Source organism: Calidris pugnax, unplaced genomic scaffold, assembly GCF_001431845.1.
Source record: "Calidris pugnax isolate Ruff unplaced genomic scaffold, ASM143184v1 scaffold183, whole genome shotgun sequence".
In the NCBI taxonomy this organism is placed as follows: domain Eukaryota; kingdom Metazoa; phylum Chordata; class Aves; order Charadriiformes; family Scolopacidae; genus Calidris; species Calidris pugnax.
Window position 1 is genome coordinate 1,552,845 of NW_015090930.1, and position 19,603 is coordinate 1,572,447.

The following is a 19,603-nucleotide window of genomic DNA, read 5'->3' on the forward strand; positions in this document are numbered from 1 at the left end:
GATTCAGATTAGATCTCAGGAAGAAATTCTTTGCTGTGAGGGTGGTGAGACCCTGGAACAGGTTGCCCAGAGAAGCTGTGGCTGCCCCATCCCTGGAGGGGTTCAAGGCCAGGCTGGATGGGGCTTTGAGCAAGCTGGTCTGGTGGGAGGTGTCCCTGCCCAGGGCAGGGGGGTTGGAACTCGATGATCTTTGAGGTCCCTTCCAACCCGAACCGTTCTATGATTCTATAAACTCGAGTAATACCCTTCACGGGTACGATTAGCGTACTGACCCGGGTGCCCCGGTGGGAACCCGGAAGCCCGCGACAACCAATCAGGCGCGGAGGGGGCGTGGCCAGGAGGCACGCGGGGATTTAAAGGCAGGCGGAGCAGGCGCGCGCTCGGTGGGCGGGGCGGCGGCAGCAGCTTCTGTGAGATGCGGCGCGCGACGGGTGAGTGCAAGGAGAGACCGGGCTGGAGAGACCGAAAACATGCCAAATAAGTCACCACTCGTTCCGCAGCCACTATCAAAAGGAACAGAGCGTGCCAGACCGGCCTGCCGCGGCAACACGCAGCCGTCCAGGCGGCGGGCCGCATGGGATGTCTTGTCGCTCTTACAGGAGGACAGCAAAGACAAGGCCTGCGTGCAGTGCGAGCAGGCCCGCCATCTGCTCAGCCTCGTGGCTGAGCTTAAAGGGGAAGTGGAAAGACTAAAGACCTTTTGCAACACCATACCATCCTTAGGGAAAAAGGAACAGGGGAAGGCTCCACAAGGGGAAAAGGACCCCTTGTCCTCTTGCTGCCAGGCAGGAGATGGGGAAGTGAGAGAGGATGAGGGGGAGTGGAAGCAGGTACCTGCTCGAAGCAGCAAGAGAGTCCCCTCCAGACCTTCCCCAGCCTTCCCAGGGGCTTGTACAGAACAGGTACAAGCCTTTGGAGGCAGAGGAGGAGGGGATCAAAGATACTGATAGTGGCTCATCCAGGGAGCTGCGAAAGCAGCCGGCTTCATGTATTAAGACTGCTCCCGTGAAGAAAAAAAGGAGGGTAATAGTTACAGGGGGTTCCCTTCTGAGGGGAACCGAGGGTCCCATATGCAGACCAGACCCTTCTTAAAGGGAGGTCTGCTGCCTCCCTGGGCCCTGTGTTAAGGATATTACCAGGAAGCTTCCTGGCCTGATACGGCCCTCAGATTATTATCTCCTCTTGTTCTTACAGGTTGATAATGATGAACTGGTGAGGAGTAGTCTGAGGGCAATGAAAAAAGATTTCAGGGCTCTAGGACAGCTAGTAAAGGGTTCAGGAGCACAAGTTGTGTTCTCCTATGCCCCTCCAGTTTTGGGGACCAATGAATGGACAAACAAGAAGATCAGGTGGATCAATACATGTCTCTGTAACTGGTGCTACCAGCAAGGCTTTGGGTATTCAGATCATAGTTTGATTTACAGGACACCAGGTCTGCTTGAGAATGATGGGAAAACCCTGTCCTGAAAGGGGAAAAGGGTATTAGGCCAAGAGTTAGCAAAACTCTTGCACAGGGTTTTAAACTGGATGTGAAGGAGGAAGGGGATAAAACCAGACCCAATGGTAATGAACCTGGGGCAAAAGGGACAAGAATGGGGATGGAATTGGGGCTCTTTAGCCTTGAGAAGACTGAGGGGAGACCTCATCTATGTTTACAAGTTCCTAAAGGGTGGGTTGAAGGATGATGGAGCTGGACTCTTTTCAGTGGTTTCCAGTGATAGGATGAGGGGCAAAGGGCACAAGCTGGAACATGGGAAGTTCCACTCAAAAATAAGGAAGAACTTGTTTGGGGTGAGGGTGGCAGAGCCCTGGAAGAGGCTGCCCAGGGAGGGTGTGGAGTCCCCTTCTCTGGAGATCTTCAAGCCCTTCCTTGATGCAGTCCTGAGTGATGTGCTCAGGGCAACCCTGCTTTGGCAGGGGAGTTGGACTAGATGATCTCTAGAGGTCCCTTCCAACTGTCGAATCTGTGAATCTGTCTTTTTATTTTTATTTTATTTTTTTATTTTAACTTCACAGTGGTTTTAAAGTGTATGGGAAAAATAGTGAACTTTCATTCTGACAAACATTTTGAGAGACAAAATGCCATTGATGTTATTTTCTTCAGAAAAAGTTTTGATGGAATTGTATATTTAAGCAAAACATACGTACTATGAAATAATGTTGTGTTTTTGTTAAAGAAACCCAAAGAACCTTGTCAGAAAGAATTTATTACTTGGAGTCTAACCAATTTTAGTATCAAATGATCAATCAATCTGTACAATTACAGCTCTAACAGGGATTAGGTCACGCTAAAGCTTATGAGTACTCAAGACTTAATTAGCTCACTGAAATCAGCGTGACTCTGTATTGACTTGATAATTCTTGAATCAAGCTCTGAATGTTTGATGAGCAGATTGTGCTCAACGCTGTGACATGTAAATTTCAGTGATACCTCCCCAGCTGGGGCTCACTGTCATGACACTCTCTTGGAGTCTGGGAAGGGTCAGCTGCTGTTCTTACAGTCATCAGAATATGTGCCATTCCCTTGTTTTTTCACTCCTCCACCCCCTGTTTGGTAAGAGTCTTATGGCCTGGGCCTGGATCTGAGATATGACTCAAAACATCCCTCTACCTGGGGGATGGAGAACCTGGGGGATGGAGAACCTGAGGGATTTGCCACTTCAATCGCTAGGTTTGGAGATTCTTCTTGGCTATTCACTTGCTCTTCTGTTGGAGCTCTTCTGTTTTGCATGGGAATAGTTACATTGACATTGTCATAGTCACTCTGGAGACCTATGGTAGGGGCACTTGTGGGACTACAACCTCTTTTGTAGACTTTTTGATAAATTGCGTAGTAGTATCTTTATGTGAGGCAGGAGCTCCTGGCTTTGACTGAACTCCAGCTTTGTCCCCTCTCTTCTGTTGTGGTCATGCTTGAGGGACCAAGCAAGGCTATATGAGGATTCCATGCTTCCAGCTTGGTCAAGGAGACTTTATTCTTTCTTGTTGTTTGATCTGGTCTATGGACAGATGGCCCTGCTGCATGTCTACATGTTTAGATGAAGGAGAGATGAGTTGCAAGCTGTGTTGCTGTATTTCTATAACTGACCTTTGATAAGAGACTTTAGAAGAAGCCCAGCCTCTGGGAAAGCAGGGGAATTTGTCTTCCCACATTCCATACAAACACACTTATCACTAAGCTAAAAGTTAAAACTGGGGAATGTGGACCTTCCGTGTTTTGGTTGGGACCTGGTGCAGACCTGTTCTTTGTTTCTCTTAATTGAAGAATTCTTTCATACAACTAAAATATATATTTATACACACACATATATATGTAACAAAAATCACAAGTTGTTTTTTACACCCTTGCCTATCTGGGTTTTTATTTGCCCTCATCTTGCTCGTGGATGTAGGACTACCTGGTTTTGTTCAGTGAGTTTTCAAGCCCTCTTGATACATTATGTGCAGCCATCAATCTCTGTCTCTGGCTGAGAAACACAGCTGCAGAGGTATTGGGTTCTACAGGTGCAAGTTAGACTGGGGAAACATCTAGTTTGTGAGTTGCAGTAGGGCAAATGAGATGGTGTTAATCAGCTCAACAACATAAAGACGTGGACAGTTCTAATAATGTGCCAAAGTGCTAACTTTATGTCCCTAAAAGTTAAGCTAACTTTATTAACAAAAATATAGGTGCCTTGGGACTTGAGGTGCCGAAGGGTTAGTTTGCAGTGCTCTGGGAATTTTTAACCTGAAGTATTCTTTTTTTAATAAAAATCACAACTGGAGGTGTTAAAAAAGAACAATCTCCTAATCGTGTTGGCAGTCAGAGAGAATCCCTACACTGAAGAGATGACTGTCTTGCTAGGCAGTAAATGAAGAAAGAATGAGTACAGGGAATGAGGGGAAGTAATTAACATGTCACATTTATCAGTGGAGATGGGATTTTTGAAGCTTGTGTTCCCAAAGTGCTGTTTCACATGTGGGCCAACTTCTACATACGCTGGTTACTGCTGCTTGTCTCTGGGATCAAATTAGGGGCTCAGATCAGTTTAAGGTGGTGTTAGTCATATAGCAACTGTAGAGGAGCGGTCAGCATTTGAGTGGCCATGAAAACAAGATGATTTTTCTCCTCAGATGTTTCTTATGTCTTATGGTGTTGGTGAGGATATATTTATAGGGCCTGGTTCCTCTCTTATGGCTGGACAGAAACCTGCTGGGTGTTGCTCACTCATTTAGCAGAGTACTGGGTGCTGTAGCCAGGCTACCCTGCTGAGTAATCACTTCTGGATTCCGGTTGATGTTTAGTGTGTGGCAATCTTCTACCTTCCAAAGTCGTTCCTGAGTCATCCACTGCCCATCACTCTTCCGTGTTTTTGTTCTGTGAAATCTCTATGGGACAACAAGGGCAGAGGTGGTGGAGTGTATCTCCAGCTATTTCAGAAAACAAGGGAGAAGATACTGACCAAAGCTTCAGGTAAAATTCATGAATATGTAAAATGTTGAGCATACAATTAAATAGCATCTGCTTGTGCAAGATTAATGCTGGCTGTATTAGTGGCCTTGCTGGAATGGAAGGGGGCACATAGGGTGTAATCTCTGCTGTATCTGAAAGTAAAAGCCATTTGCAGTGCTGGTAGTAGAGGGCTGGAGGTCACAACGCTTGAGGCCAGCAGCACAGGCAGTTTTCAGTCCACCTCGCGGTCCATTTATCTAGTCTGTACTTCATCAGTTTGTCTATGAAGATGTTATGGGAGACAGTGTCAAAAGCCTTAGGGAAGTCAAAATAAACATCAACTGCTCTTTCCTCATCCGCCACGCCTGTCATCTCATTGTAAAAGGCTATCAGGTTGGTCAGGCATGATTTACCCTTCTTAAATCCATGCTGCCTACTCCTAGTCACCTTCTTGTCCTTCATACGTTTGGAAATAGTTTCCAAGATGATTTGCTCCATCATCTTCTCGAGGATCAGGGTGAAACTGATGGGCCTGTAGTTCCCCAGACCCTCTTTGTTGTTTTTCTTAAAGATAGGAGCACCATTTACTGTCATCCAGTCCACAGAAATCTCCCGTCTCCCTGTGATTATCAAGAGTGGCCTTGTAGTGACATCAGCCACTTCCCCCAGCATGCATGGATGCGTCCTCTTAAGTCCCATGGATTTTTTTGTTCAGTTTGTTTCAATGTTCTCTAAATTGATTGTCCTCCTTGGTCCAGACTTCCTTGTTGGCCTCAGGGGTTCCTCAGGGGGGGTCCTCAAGATCACTCTTTGCAGTAAAGACCCAAGTGAAGAAGGCATCAAGTTTCCCAGGCTGGGATCCCCTGTTCCCAGTTCCATGAGCTTTGTGTCTTTCCTGCCGACAGGAAATAGAATGGAGGTTAGTTCTGCATCTTAAAATAAGGTGTTTAGCTGAAGGAAAATAGGTCATGATCTTTTGATCATTTTCTCAGTGAGAACTCTTTTATGTTGTGTTGCTGACACTTGCGAGTATAAGTGACAGAAGACCAAACTGTCTGTTAGCCTAGTTATGTCTTACATGCAGAAAAGCAGCTATTAACACAAAAGAGAAACAGGACCCCCTGTGGTTTGTCTTTTGCATTCAGTTATTCATTCCAGTAAACAATATGGGAAAGTTGTACCAGGTAACTTTGTTTCTGAGGCAACAAATCACAGCAAGCAGATTGAGTGTGAGTTAGCGACCAGGGAGAGAGCAGGGGGGTAAAAAACCAACACCCTTCAGCTATAATGCTTCCTAAAGTTAATACATTGCATCCGATGTGTAAATGATATGAGGTCTGAGGGCTGCTGAATTTTCAAATGCTTTGCTGCGGTATCTTGGGCTGGCAATTAATCAATTTTTTTGTGCCTTTCAGAGTTTTCCTCTGAACAATATTCTTCCTCTGAAGCTCATTAGCCATCAAAACCTGTCATGTCTACACATGTTTTTCTTGCACCTCATTAAGAGATTATTGATTGTTGGCTTCTACCTCTTTCAGAATTTGCTTCAGAAAATTAATTTCAACCATGAGTGCAATTTAACTGAATGCTTTTGCCAATGCTTGATAATGACTTGCTTTGTTAGAATAATTTAAAAGTTTTCATCATATTTATTTTATTTTCCCCCCTGCAAAACATGAATCGTGTTCAGTTGAAGCAAAAATAGGGAGAAACCCAACCTTGATAAAAATGTAGAATGTTATCTTAAGATAGATGGGAGCCTGGAGCAGTTTCAGAAATGCAAGAAAACTTCATAATTGCCATTGATCAATTTGTAACAAGTGTATCTTGTGGCCACCAGATCTCTCTTGCTTTGAGATTTGTCAATATAGTCATTCCATTGAGGAAGGAACATAGGCCAAGCAATTAACATTTTTTTTTTTTCAGGATTGCTTTGGTAATTAGGGCCAGTTTTTCACTGGTAGGTTATTAATTATTCAGGTCTCATGGGTTTCTTTTAATAGGAAACATTGGCAAATTCTTTCTGCGCTCATGAATGAACTTCTCCTGAGTCATCAGCCAGTGAAGTCAGTCAGATCTTATTTTGCTCAGGAAGAAGAAAGAAGAAAAAAGGCTATTTACATCTAATAGTTCCTTGATGTTACGTGCATTCTGGTTACTGCCTATAGTGAAGGGTAGGCTTGTCTTGACAAGCTGCTCTGGCAGGCAGTGCAACAGTACCCACTCTACAGGGCTACGGTTGAAGTAGAGAGAGATGAAGGACCAGATTTGTCCAAGGTTTGTAACTGCTCTTGGAGGCTGATAATTACCTAATGAGAGTCTCAGAAGTGCATTCATAATGTGAGGCATCAAGATGCTGTTGTTTCCATGCTGAAATAAAGTAGAAATGGAGCATCAAACCTTTTTGTGTACTTTTGACATTGCAGTGAGATGATTATAGCACCTCATCCTAGAAGATGTAACACTAATGGTCTTCTTCCCCAGAAACCCTCTCTTGACTGACAAAGCTGTGTTAAGAGGTTTTCCTTGTTTATCCGGCCTCATTGCTGGCTCCTTGTTCCTGCCTCCTGCTTTTATCACACAGTTTTTATAGACCCCCTCAGTTGTGTCAAAATTGTCTTTTGCAACAACAGTGGAAAAATGGATAAATGAACTAGTATGAGTCAAAAATCAACCCTTGAGAACTGTACTGTGGGGATGGAGGGCAGGTGTTTCTAGAAAAGAATCATAGGATCATTAAGGCTGGAAGGGACCTCTGGAGACTGTCTAGTTCAAGCCCCTTGCTCAAAGCTGGGTCAACTAGAGCAGTTTTCTCAGTGCCATGTTTGATCAGGTTTGAATACCTTCAAGAATGGAGACTCCACAATGTTGTGTTTTAGGCTGGGCTGGCCCCTAAACGAATAACAGATGCTTCTCTGAGCAACCAGCTCCAGCACTTCACTACCTTCACAGTTAATTTTTTTCTTATGATTTTGTGGAGTTTCTTGTATTTCATTGTGTGCCTGTTGCTCCTTTACTGGGCACCACTGAGGTGCCCTCTAAGGATATCTGATAACTGGAGCTTGGGCTCTGGTTTCCCAGAGCTCCCTGTTCAAGCCTTGCTGGTGATTTTTTGACCTTTCATCCCTCTAGGTAGAGAGCCTAATAGGGGACCTGACTAGATGGGTCCTTCTGGTCTTCAAAGCCTCAGATGGAGAAGTTTCCCCCTCCATGATGTTGGTTGAGGTACTCTTCCTGCTTTATGTGCTTCTCTTCTCCCAGCCTCCCACAGTTAATGGTACCCCTCCACTGTTTTGGCAGGAATGGCTGGGTTGACCCATCTGTCTCACTTAACTAATTAGGGATTGATTGTGTGAGATTCAGGCTTCTAATTTATTTTAAATGAGGCAGGTTAACCTGCAATCTGTGGTCTCCCATAGTATACTGAAAAACAACATTTTAAAGTAAACAACACAAATCCATTCAACCACCAATAATAAACCCCCCAAAATCTACAGATGCATTTGCTGTGGTAATTGTTCTGCATGTCACTGGAGGAGAGACATTTAAATGGCTTTCAATTAGGAAATACGTTATCTATATGGTTTTAAAGCCATTTAAAATGAAAAGAAACTTCTAAAAAGAACATGTGGGCAAATATTTTGTTTCATAGAACAGATGGGCCAGTTAGTCACCTGATTTTGTATTCTAACTTCTTGTGTGATGAGCTTCTCTCACTAATTCCTGGACACAAGACTCTTTCCTTGTGGCTGGATACTCAGGCATTCACAGCCCATGAGTATGTTTGCCTGAGGATAACTAATCATCTCTCCTGGCCCCAGAGAGGTCTTTGACTTGACAGAGTACTTTTTAAGCAGGACCAGTAGCCACCAGCTGCTCCCTCCTGTTAGTTTGGTTCTGGTTATGCTGGCTTCTGTTCAGCTCATACCAGTGTGCTTAATGAAATTGCCACCTGTCACATCTCTGTTTCTGAGCTGTACAACCCAGCGTGAGACAACCAGGTTCCATCTCAGCCTTGCTGCAGCCAGTGGCAAAGCTGCTGTCAGCCTTAGGGAGCTAAGAGTTTCCCTAGGTGTTCAATGAGGTATACTGTACAATTATGGAGACACCTACCTACAACCTGTTGTTTTTCTGGCACCTGGAAGCTGGGAAGCGCCAGACAGGCAGTACGCTGTGCCATGTGGGAAGTCAGTCCAGTTTCTCTCCGGCCTTTGGCAGCTTTGTGTGCTCCAGTGAGAAGTTAAGAGGACTTGATGGATGATAATGATTGGATTTGTAATGCTACTGCATTAAGCGTGCTGTATGGATAAAGGCTGTGGGTGAAATCCCCCTTCCTTGTACCAGTTCCAGGTTTGTAAAAACATTCAGGGTGCATGCTTCTTCCTGTAGTTGGTGGGACTCTAGTACTGTAAATGCCTTTATGGATCAAGGCCACTGCTAGGGATCCTTTTCGGTAGAATAAAAGAATAAGCTCAGGAATTGTGGGCAGGTTGGGTGTAAAGGGCCTACTGTTATGACCACAAATAGCCACAGACCAATGTGCTCTCTCTTAAGAAGTATTAACCACAAGGGTGCTATGTTCCTAAGTCCCAGGCACCGCTCTATACTCTTAGTGAAGGTGTTGAGTTCTCTCTTAAAAGCAGTTGAACTTATTTTGCTCTGTTGTTCCCATTAGCAGGCTGTTTCAGACCCTAATTGCTGTAGTGGTTAGGAACCCTCTTTTAATTTCCAACCTAAATGTATTCATGGCCAATTTATATTCATTTGTTCTTGTGCCAGTATTAGCCATTAATTCAAATAGTTCTTTTGTCTTCTGGTGTTCATCCTCAGGATAGATTTGAAGAGAGCAGTCTCCCCCCTTTCACCAGCTATTTTACTAGTCTAAACAAGATGAGCCCCTTTGGTCTCCTCTTGTAAAACTGGTTCTTCACCCTTCACTCTTTCTTAACTTGGCTATATGATTTTTCTTACTGAAGTAAGTGCATTTACTCTGTGGACCCGCTGGCAAACCGTAACCATTCTCCTCATGTATCCCTGTTCTTCATATTTATCTATGCAGAAGATAGCTGAATAAACCAGCCCCATCCTTAGAAAGATGTGTGAAGGACACCAGCCATATGTCCTGCTGCAGCAAAAACTGCTGTATTTCATTTGTGTTGGACTACGGCTAATGCAAAGACTTTGCTTTAGGCTGGTTTCTCTCATGTGGTGTTCTTGATCTCTCCCTCCTGTCTCCCCTCCTATTTTTTTTGGCAGGAGGAAGTAGGGTAGTCAATGGGATGGTGTGTAAGAGCAAGCCCTGCTTTCTTCTTGACTTTGCTTCCTGTCTGCCAGCACAGTTGTATTCAGCTGGAGGATCATACTGAATATTTCCAGCTGCTCTGACATCTCTTAGCATTTCAGAAGTCTGAATTTCCTCTTTGCTGGCACAGATTTAAATGCCTTTCATTAGGCCTTGGTCTTCATCACACAAAATATCAGTGGTACGTTCAGTTTTCATGATGAAGAGAGATCCTACTGGGAGAACATCAGTGAACTTCTGAGATAGAACTGGTAAGCTTTGAGGGTTTTGTTCACTGGTGTTGGCAAGACTCTGGAACAGTTCCCTGCAGGTCTAATTATTTTTACTAGACAAACTCCCATTGCAATGAATAGGAAGTTTGGACTGTGCCGTGATTTCAATGGACTTTATGCTGTAAGACTGTCATGTTGGAATAATTCATAATGTACCATGAGAGGGGACAGCACTGTGAGAGGAACGTGCTTGCTGGCGTGTCTCATATAAGCAGGGCTATGCTCTAGCAATAGTTCAGTATCACAGTTTGACTGTGTATATTGTTTTAATTTGCGGTGTCTTGGCAATGCAAGCAGTCCCATTTGCTAGTGTTTGAAAAGAACAAGGGAAATTAAATATGCAAGAGCATTAGAGTACGATTCAGCATTTGACATAAACCCACAAAATTAAAGCAATCCAGACATGCGCCTGCTTCTCTGCCTTTTATTTGCATCAACGTGCCCCTCAGCTTCAGCTCTGTGACATCTACCGCTTTGAAGGGACAGGTCTGTGAGTTTGTGATGATTGAGAGATTTAAGGATGGACTCTGGTGGCAGTATTATGCTTCAAACTTGTTTATTTTTTTTTTTTTTCAAAATCCTCCCTAACATCAGAGCCATGGGTAGGACTGGCTTTACTCGCAGAGCCTGACTTATAGGAGGTCCATGTGTCTGTGGGGGTCAGGATTAATAGGGTAGATACTGGGAGAGAGCTTGTTCCCGATTCTGAGAGTGTTTTTTCTTGGTTAGCTTTAAGCAAGTAATTTCTATTTCTCATGCCTTGCTCTCCCTCCCATTTTCTTTGTTTCCAGAGCTTTGAGACCTGATAGGAATGTGCAGGAGTGGGATGTTCCCAAAATATCGCCTGCCATTTGGTAACCCAAGCAACGGTTGGTGTGCTTGTGTCACAAGTACTATGGCCTTTTTATGTTCTCCTGGACCTCATCTTTGGAAAGGTGTGTTTTCTCTTCCTGCCAAAATGCAGCCTATAAAGAAGTTAAGGTTGGTTGTGTTTTTTGGGAGGGAAAGTGATATTTTTTCTAAGAACTGGTACAGAAAAGAAGTTCAATTTCTGTGCTGTTAGCTTTTCATTGAAACCTCCTAAATTTTTGTGTTAAAAAAAAAGTTCTTTGTGAAGTTGTTCAGGTCAAAATGTTTTTCACATTTTCACAGAAGTCTTCAAAAACTTCTCGAAGGTGTTTGACCAGTTCTCCGATACAGCATTGTTGGAGCCAGTGCACGAAAAAGGCAAAGTTGAAAAGACTTGGGGGCAAAGCCAGTTCATGTTCCTAATCTGGTTCTTGGAGGTGATATGCTCCCTCTCTTGTGAGTAAGTCCTAAAGTGTGTTACAGCAGCACAGTGTTCTCTTGCACAAGCTACACTTGGGCTGTGGGTCAAGGATGGCATTTGATCTTCAGAGCTGTGTCTCATCTGCTGTTAATGCAGGCAGGAGTATGTAGGAGCTGAGACTTGAGAAAGAAACATAAGGGATCACATTGAAACACTGTGGGTCAAAGCGTATCAGAACATTTTTCTGCCTTAAACACCTTTTTTAGAACATTGGGCAGAATAATGCTGCTTTTCTTGCAGCTCCAGTTTGTCCTGTCTGCTTTGATTGCAGGCTCTTTGGGACTCCCATTATTCTTTACAGCGATTGGCATTATTGGGGCCACAACAGTTGTAGGGGGGAGAGGGGAGGACCGGCATGATGACAAGAAAATATTAAATGATAATAGTAGGGAGATTGTTTGTAAAAGTCAGAATCCTTGGCACAGCTCTCAGACTAGAATTTCATTCAGACAGTAAAGATGCAACTGTCCATTATCATTTAGATACAGAGCTGGTAAGTCCAAGCACTACGTATCCCAATTCTGTTGATCCATGGAAGCTTTATAAGCAGAATAACAAAACACAAGACCCCAGAGGCTGTATCAGGGCAGTACTTCAGTGGAGTAAAAAGTTGCTCCATGCTTTTGTTTCCATGGGCACCCTCCAGTTACTATTTTGAAGCGGGGATTACTGGTTCAATAATTAATTTGTTGATTTACAAATAAAAGGTGTAACACATCAGGGTGCACTTTTTATATGAGAAAATGTTAGATTATAGCTTTCAGGTTACTTACTTGCTGCATGTACAAAGTTAAGGCAGTTGCACTTTGGTGTGCCAGTCAATAACTTCAGTGAGTGGAGGGTGTAGAGAGAAGAAAGAAAACTTCTTGCTGTCTGATCCTCTGGATATGAGTTGCACTTGCCAAAAGCCAAAGGAGAATAGTCTGCTCACAGAAAGAGCATCTAACAGGGCTGCCGACAACCAGGATCGTGAGAAAATAGCAACGGATTGTTTTAATCAATACAGAAGGACAGGTAATTGATTTTAGGGATAGCAAGGGGTTACTCAGCCAATGATTAACCACCCTATCAAAGTTATCTGGTAAAACCATGGATTATGCTGAACTGGGGGTCCTGGCTCTTTGAGGAGAGTTCAGATCCGGATTTTCCTCTTCCCCAGTGCTCTTTGCTGCTGACATGCTGCCACGCTCAGTGCCCTTTGTTCTTTTTCACAGGCAAAGGGATTCTCTTCTGCTGCAGCATCCGCACAGGGGCTCTGGGAAGAGCCGTGGTGTCAGTGCATGACATGAGGCAGAGCCAGAGCTGCTCAGAAAATCGTTGTGCTAAGTTTCCCTACATTTAAAAGGGGTAAAGGGGATTACAAGGTGAGTGTAGGAAGCATCAAGTTATTTTGTTTTTCCATCCTCCCCATCTTTGCACATCCTCCCAAGTCTCCAGTCCTTTAAGAATGTTTAAAGGGCCATTGTTGCTAAAGGAGATGGTACCTCTTCTCAGAAATACTCAGTGGTGCCATTGTTATTGAGATGGTTGGTGAAATAAAGCAGGTGAAAATCCTATTGCTGTAGTTTGAGGAGTTCTGGAGCACTGTCCTTATTCTTATGACTAACACGAGCCTTTTCTGTAAGCAGTTGAGCGTCCATCTCAGACTGCAAAATAATTTGCGGGATATACTTTCTTTTTAATTTCTGTCCACTGCCATTTCATTACTGTGTCTAAACAGGAGACTGTATTTAGAAATAATATTTTGTGTCTTAAGGTAATGAGCCCATTCGATCCCACTGATGCTCTGGATGAGATTATTCTGTACTCTACAATTTGTTTGTGAGACCCATTAGAAAAGACCAAAACCCTTTCAGACTTTGATAAATCCATACAAAGAAAAAGTTCCTTCTGTGTTTAGGACTGGCTGAATATTTTTGATCAGTGTCTTTTCAGCAAAAAAGGATTTTTGCCAAACTGAATATATACATGGGAAAACCTACCGAAGAGAAGAAAGATGCTCTGCGTTTGCCAGAAAGAAAATGTGTTTAATTCTTTTTTACAGCACGTGACCTCAAAAATGATAGGATTAAATTATTCAGTATCTTTCAGTAAGTCTGTAGAAGAGCTAGGATGTCAATTTTGGTGCCCTCAGCCCAAATTCCAGAGTTTTAAACACAGAATCATGTTCCTACTTTGTCTTTTAAGTTGGTTGGCCCCTACTATTTCCCTGAGCCCTGTGATAGTGCAATAGGTGTGGATGAACAGTCACAAGAATGTTAATTGTATCCCCGGCTTTCTTGTTACTGATGAAAATTGCTCAAACTTTGTGCCTTGTTTTCTTTAACTATAAGATAAAGATAATGCTGTCACCTTAGTTTTGCATTGTTCCAAAAGTGGTATGTGCGATTATTTTGCTTGCTGAACACTCAGCAGGGCCAAGAGCTGTGGTTGTTACTTGACATCATTAAAATAAATGGATTATTTTCATGTTAATGCATTACATTGGTGGGATTTAAAGCAGTGCCATCTGTGAAAGCCTACAGGAGCTGTGGTAAGGTTCTGCCCTTGCACAGTTCTTACACACTTCTTCTGTTGCCTTCAGAGAAGTTCCTTTTTTGTATAGCATTTGGCATGTGCTGAAATACCTAGATGAATTGGAAGGTAAGAACAGTGGATGCGATGCCAATTTTTTTTTTGTGTGCCTTGCAATGCTCTCTTCGAGGATTGCACAAGAAATCCTGGGCAACTGCATGAAGATCCAGGGAAGATGTGTTTGGAATTCTGACTTTGTTGTGTGTGCTCAGACGTCTCAAACTGTTCTCAAGGTATTTCAGTATAAAGCATAAAAGTTTCTAATTAAACTTAGAGATCAAGAACACATGTACTGAAATATTTCCCACTGTTGGATGCAAAGAGTATTTATGTGATGTGTCAAAGAGCAAAAAGTGCTGCAGAAGCCACAAGTAGTTGTTGCAGATTGCATTTTGAAATACTCATGGTGTACAGGGCAGCTGATAAAAATAACCGTGTCCATATTGATGAGCCTGGTCACAGACGTGTTTATTTTTACAGAATGTAAGGAAGCATGCTCTTTATATCCGGTATCTACCCTCAGTTATAAGGCCTCCCTCTTTTGGGAAAAAAAAATAATAATTACCATCAAGCTGTAATTCAAAGGTTACCATTCTTAGACAAAAACCAGGAAGGAGTAATCAGACTAACCCGGCTTAATGTGTGTGTAATTCCCAACTGCTTTCCTTGATTCAGCTTGAAATACAGTCTGTCAGGTTTTCTTATACTCTATTGAAACACTTTCTTGGACATCAGACTAAAATCAGAGTATGGACTGAGCGGTACCGAGCACACGGAACATAAACCTGTTCCTATCTGTTGCTGTTCTGCACTTGAAAGAGAGATGGTACTGCAACCAGGTCTGGCTGAATATCCCTGCGTGCTTCTTTATAGGACTAATTAATGTCCCTGGAGTGCACCCAGAAGGATCAGACTGGTATTGTGTATATTTCAGTTTGGTGGGGTTTTTTTGAGTCAGAAAGATGGCATTTGACCTGCTGGTTAGTGGATCCTGTTGCTAGGAGTAAACCTCACCCTCACTAATTAGTGCTAGAGAGCTGCTTTTGGCCTCCCACTCTGGGATGAAAGGTTCAAGTGATGCGATGCTGTTCAAAATCCATTAAGCAAACAGAGTCTTAAGGAGCCTTTGGACTTCTTGACCTTATCCAATCTCAAACAAATTCTTAAACCTAATCAATGAAACAGAATAACTTCGAGGTCTTTACAGCTATCTGCTCTTTAGTGAGTTTAATCCAATGCTATAAGGGGAATGATTTTTTCCTGTTTTTAACATAAAGGCTGATAGCCCTCTGAGCTGTGTTTCATGCATCTTGCTAGGATGTTGTTCTCCCAGATGTTATTTTTAAGGCTACAGCATGAAGCTGTTGTGCTAGTAGGCACTGCTAGACCTGACAAATGCGTTCAGCCATTTGGAGCCTAAAAGTACTTGACTAGTCCTGGCAATAGGTGAGATTTTCACATGCACATCTGTAACAATATGAGAACTCATTGTGAACAGCATGCGCCATCTTCCTGTGAATACGTAAGCAAAAGGGACACGAATTATGTGTAAACACTGATAGGCTTGAAGCCCAAGAGAAGGGATGACTAAGTCATATCTCTGCTATAAATGCAGACATAATGAAAAATCTCAGGTTTCTTGGGGACACAGAGAAGATCCCAGTGGTCTTGGCATTACGAGGAGGCCCATCAAACAGCATTAGCAGACTAATTAAGTGTGCAGCTTAAACTTAATTTTCCTGGTGGCATTAAGACAGATTAAATATTATTCATTTTGTGGTGTCCTTGGTTAGTATTTTTCACTTAATGTTACTGTTTTTTTTTTTAGTTTAGGAAATGCTCCTGAGCAGGATTTAAAAATGGGATTTTCTGAGCAAATCTTCATAACTTACAGCACCTGGGTTCCTATTTCTCATAAGAAAAGCACTCCTTTTAATGAAATAGGTTAATTATGTGAAGTGTGAAGATAGTGGGTAAGCAGAGAAAATTTGCTAATCTGTAAATGAGGAGGAGGACCCATTTTATAAGGTGCACTTTCTGTATTGCTGTGTTTCTTTTTCTGCCATACAAACTAGGTGAGGCTGTGTGTTGGCACCAGTATGAAACTGCAGGATACCAAGTATGCTGACCTGTGTTTGTGCTTTGTTTCCTGATATGTGTGTTCATTTGCAGTGCAAATATACAATACAGTCTTACACGGAATGGGAGCTGCAGCCTCGTGCTCTGGACCTTAATAGTTCTCTTTATGACTCTACAGAAACCTGGAAATAAGTGAAAGACTCGGATGCTTGGGGGTAAGGAGTTAGTTTTTCTTGGCCTTTTTTTTTTTTTTTCCCTCCTGGCAATACGTCTTTGATTTTTGTAATTACTTAAGTAGTCTTGAAGTGCTAATTCTTGCTCCGCAGGTAAACCTGGACCCTGCAAATGCATGTCCAGATGCTGATTGTGCGTGCGGTGGGAGTTTGACTGATGTATCTATTAATAGGGTATATGGGATCTGATCTTTCAGACCTGGGCTCTGGCATTCTGTCCCAAGGATTTGGTGGTCTCTTCAGTCTATTGGGAAGTGAGACTCCTGGAGATCATAATAAAACTTGAGTGTTCAGTGACAGAAATAGTGGCCTGTTTAGACTTTGACTTCTGGGCATCTGCAGGCTGCTATGATCTTTAATTACATGATCCCATACTGCCTTTTCATCCCGGTCTCTAGGTAGATTAGCAACTATAAAATAACTGAAAAAGAGGAAAATATAGAATAACCTGAAACAGATAGTTGTGATTTATTCCACTTTGTGAAATGAATGCTCTGGTAAAGGGTAAGGTAGTGGGGCACTTCCAAGCTAAAGAAATAGGCAACATTTGAATCATTTTTATGTGTCCTTGAAATTTTCCATTAGTCTTTACCGCACTAGGAATCCCCAAGCATATGGTAGCACTTGATGTTCTTAAAGGTGTTTTCCAACCTAAATGATTCTGATTCTAAATGTGTCATTCTCTGACATAATGAGTAAAACTGGCAACATTTTCAGGAGCATAATGCATCCCAGGATATGTGGGAGGACTCTTTTTCATTTATTTTTTTTTTCTGCATGGCTGTTTGTGACTTATTTTTCCAAATGGATGCTTATATTGTTTTATTTCCAATATCCCACGGGGGTTATTGGATCTGGAAGGTTGCTTTTCTGCTTCTGCAACTTCTTCATTGCTGTTACCAGTCTGTAGTAATACAGAGGGAACTGGTCAAGAGAAACATTGGACAATATCTGTGATTACTGCTTTTGCCTCATTTGCACTGAATTACTATTTCTTAGTGGAAGCACTCACTAGTGCTTTGTGCTTTCTACTTGTAGAGGAAGGTGCAATTCTTCATACATAGGAAGAACTTATGTATGAAGAAATACATAGCCTGTTAGATGGGCCAGGAAAAAAGAATAAACAGAAGTATTTTTCTAAGTCAACAAAATTCATAAAGATCAAGAGGGATTTACTAAAAGATGCTTCAGCATAGAGAAAATACAGGCTCATAGCTGAGGCCATGGAAGAAGGATGGAGTCGATTAGAGGTGGTTATTAAAGGCCTCCTCCTTCGGATTTGTAACAGCAATCTCTCCAATCACCCTGTTCAGTACACTCCTGTGATATTTTGCTTTGTAATTTGAGGGACCAGGAACAAGGGAAAGATGAGTGCTTGCAAATAGGAGGTGATTGATGCTGGTGTGTGGATGGGCTTGCACGAGTCATGTGAAGCCTATGGATGTTTTTACCTTTCAAAAGGCTTGCGAATAGCCTTTGTGAACGTTAAAAGGCAGGAGTGCTAGGAAACTTTTCTATTTTTCACACTGTCATTACAGGAGCAAGGTTTTAAAGGTAAAAAACAGTCCATAGGCTTCACACTACACGAGTAGTAAAGTAATACGTCTGATTTCAAAGAGATGGACAACTTAATTGGTGTATAACTTTAGGGCTAATAATGCATACTTTTTTTTTTTGTAATATATTATGTATACTTTGTGTGTCAGCTGGGTAATTTGTTTCTGCCTTCTACCTTAGGAAACAGCTGGACGGTGCTATTTATCTTATTTCTTGCAGCAGACTTTTGTAAAGCATGTGCTGGGCTGCTGATAGAGTACATAACAGTCCTTGCAATCTTTACTAATCTGAATCCATTTTCCTTGAGAAGCACAGAATGCAGGATATGGCTCGAACAGACAAAGTGCATTTAGTTTGGGACTGGTGCATGAATTTTCCAAACAGAATAGCTAATCAAAGAGTGAGGTTTATGGAATAATAATGTGGTTGGAACTGTTTGCTTCATTTACTGATACAAGCCATGTTGAAAACAGGATTTTGTGAAGCCAATTTTCTGAGGGTGATATTCTACCTCCATCCACACTGCTGAAGTGTAAGTTGTGTACTGGGTATTCTAAGGACTCTGAAGAGACTTAACAGCTGAAAACCTACTCAGTGGCCCAGTAGATGGAGAAGGTTGTGATCCCCACCATGCTCCACACTACAGCAGGAGGGAACAGAGAAGATGGGGCTGGATGGGGCTTTGAGCAACCTGCTGTAGCGGGAGGTGTCCCTGCCCATGGCAGGAGGGTTGGAACTTGATGATCTTTAAGGCCCCTTCCAACTCTAACCATTGTATGAGTATATGATGATTCTAAGATGTGGGGACTGCTGTGAGTTTGTGGTTTGAATCGCTGTCTCTCCCCCCAAAACAAAGGGACTATGAAACTCATCTTCCCCTCCCCAGATGCCAAGCATGTTTCTTTTGTTTCGTCTCCTCAAACATACACATATATTTTCCTGTGTTTATATGTAAATAAAAGCAAAACGCTTGTCCCTAGAAGTCTCTGCCTGCTGAGAGAACAGATGATCTGCTTGACAACTAGGAGTCATGTCATTGGATGTACTGCTGGCACATGGTCCTTTCCTTCAACTAGGTGCAAGGTACAAAAGATGTAAAAATTAGAATGAAAGTCAACTTCATGCTTTGCCAGGGGGATGACTTCTAACTTTAAATTGTTTGGGTTTTTTTTTTTTAAAGTTACAAAGTAACTGGACCTTGCCTTCCCCAGTATCCCTCCTTGAGCCCAAGACACAAACCCATGATGGAAGACAGGTTTGTGTCTGACACAGCTCGGCTTTCCTGCAGTACGTTTTGTAACTCGCTGAACAAACAAAGTTGTGGTATTATTATTATTATTCCTATTACTATTTCTATTACTTTTTACTTCATTTAATGGATTCGCGGTGTCTTCCTCTGTGCAACGCAGCCTATCCGTGTCAGCACTTTAAATTATTAAAGTTGTTTATTATTTATTATGTGTTAAATGCTGACAATATGATGCTTAAAGGATGTAGGCTGAAATAGAAGAATTTACACAAATGTGATTTATGCTTCTTGCAAGCTGCCTTTATAAGAATTCTGAGCTTTCATATTTGCAGATCTCAGGTTAGTGGGTTTTACAGGCTATTCAGCTAATTCAGCCCCATCTTTCAAACATCTGTTGCCTCTGAAAAGTTCTCAGTGTAAAGAGGAAACTGTTATTTATAAGAAGAAGCTGTCAAAGATCAGCTATGTTCAACAATCTAAAGCATCGCTTACGTACATCAGCACTAAACTATGCTCATTTGGATAGCATGAATGGCTAATTTTAGCTTAAAATTGGAAACAATTATGGGTTCAGG

The 19,603-nt window shown here is 42.4% G+C and overlaps 1 long non-coding RNA gene across 1 annotated transcript; it reads left to right on the top strand.

The window, feature by feature from the left end:
- Positions 1–10,812: 10,812 nt before the first annotated feature.
- Positions 10,813–12,667, top strand: LOC106893540. The gene is made up of 3 exons (XR_001413096.1): positions 10,813–10,941; positions 11,159–11,311; positions 12,551–12,667. It is a non-coding gene; the product is annotated as an uncharacterized LOC106893540 (long non-coding RNA).
- Positions 12,668–19,603: the final 6,936 nt, after the last annotated feature.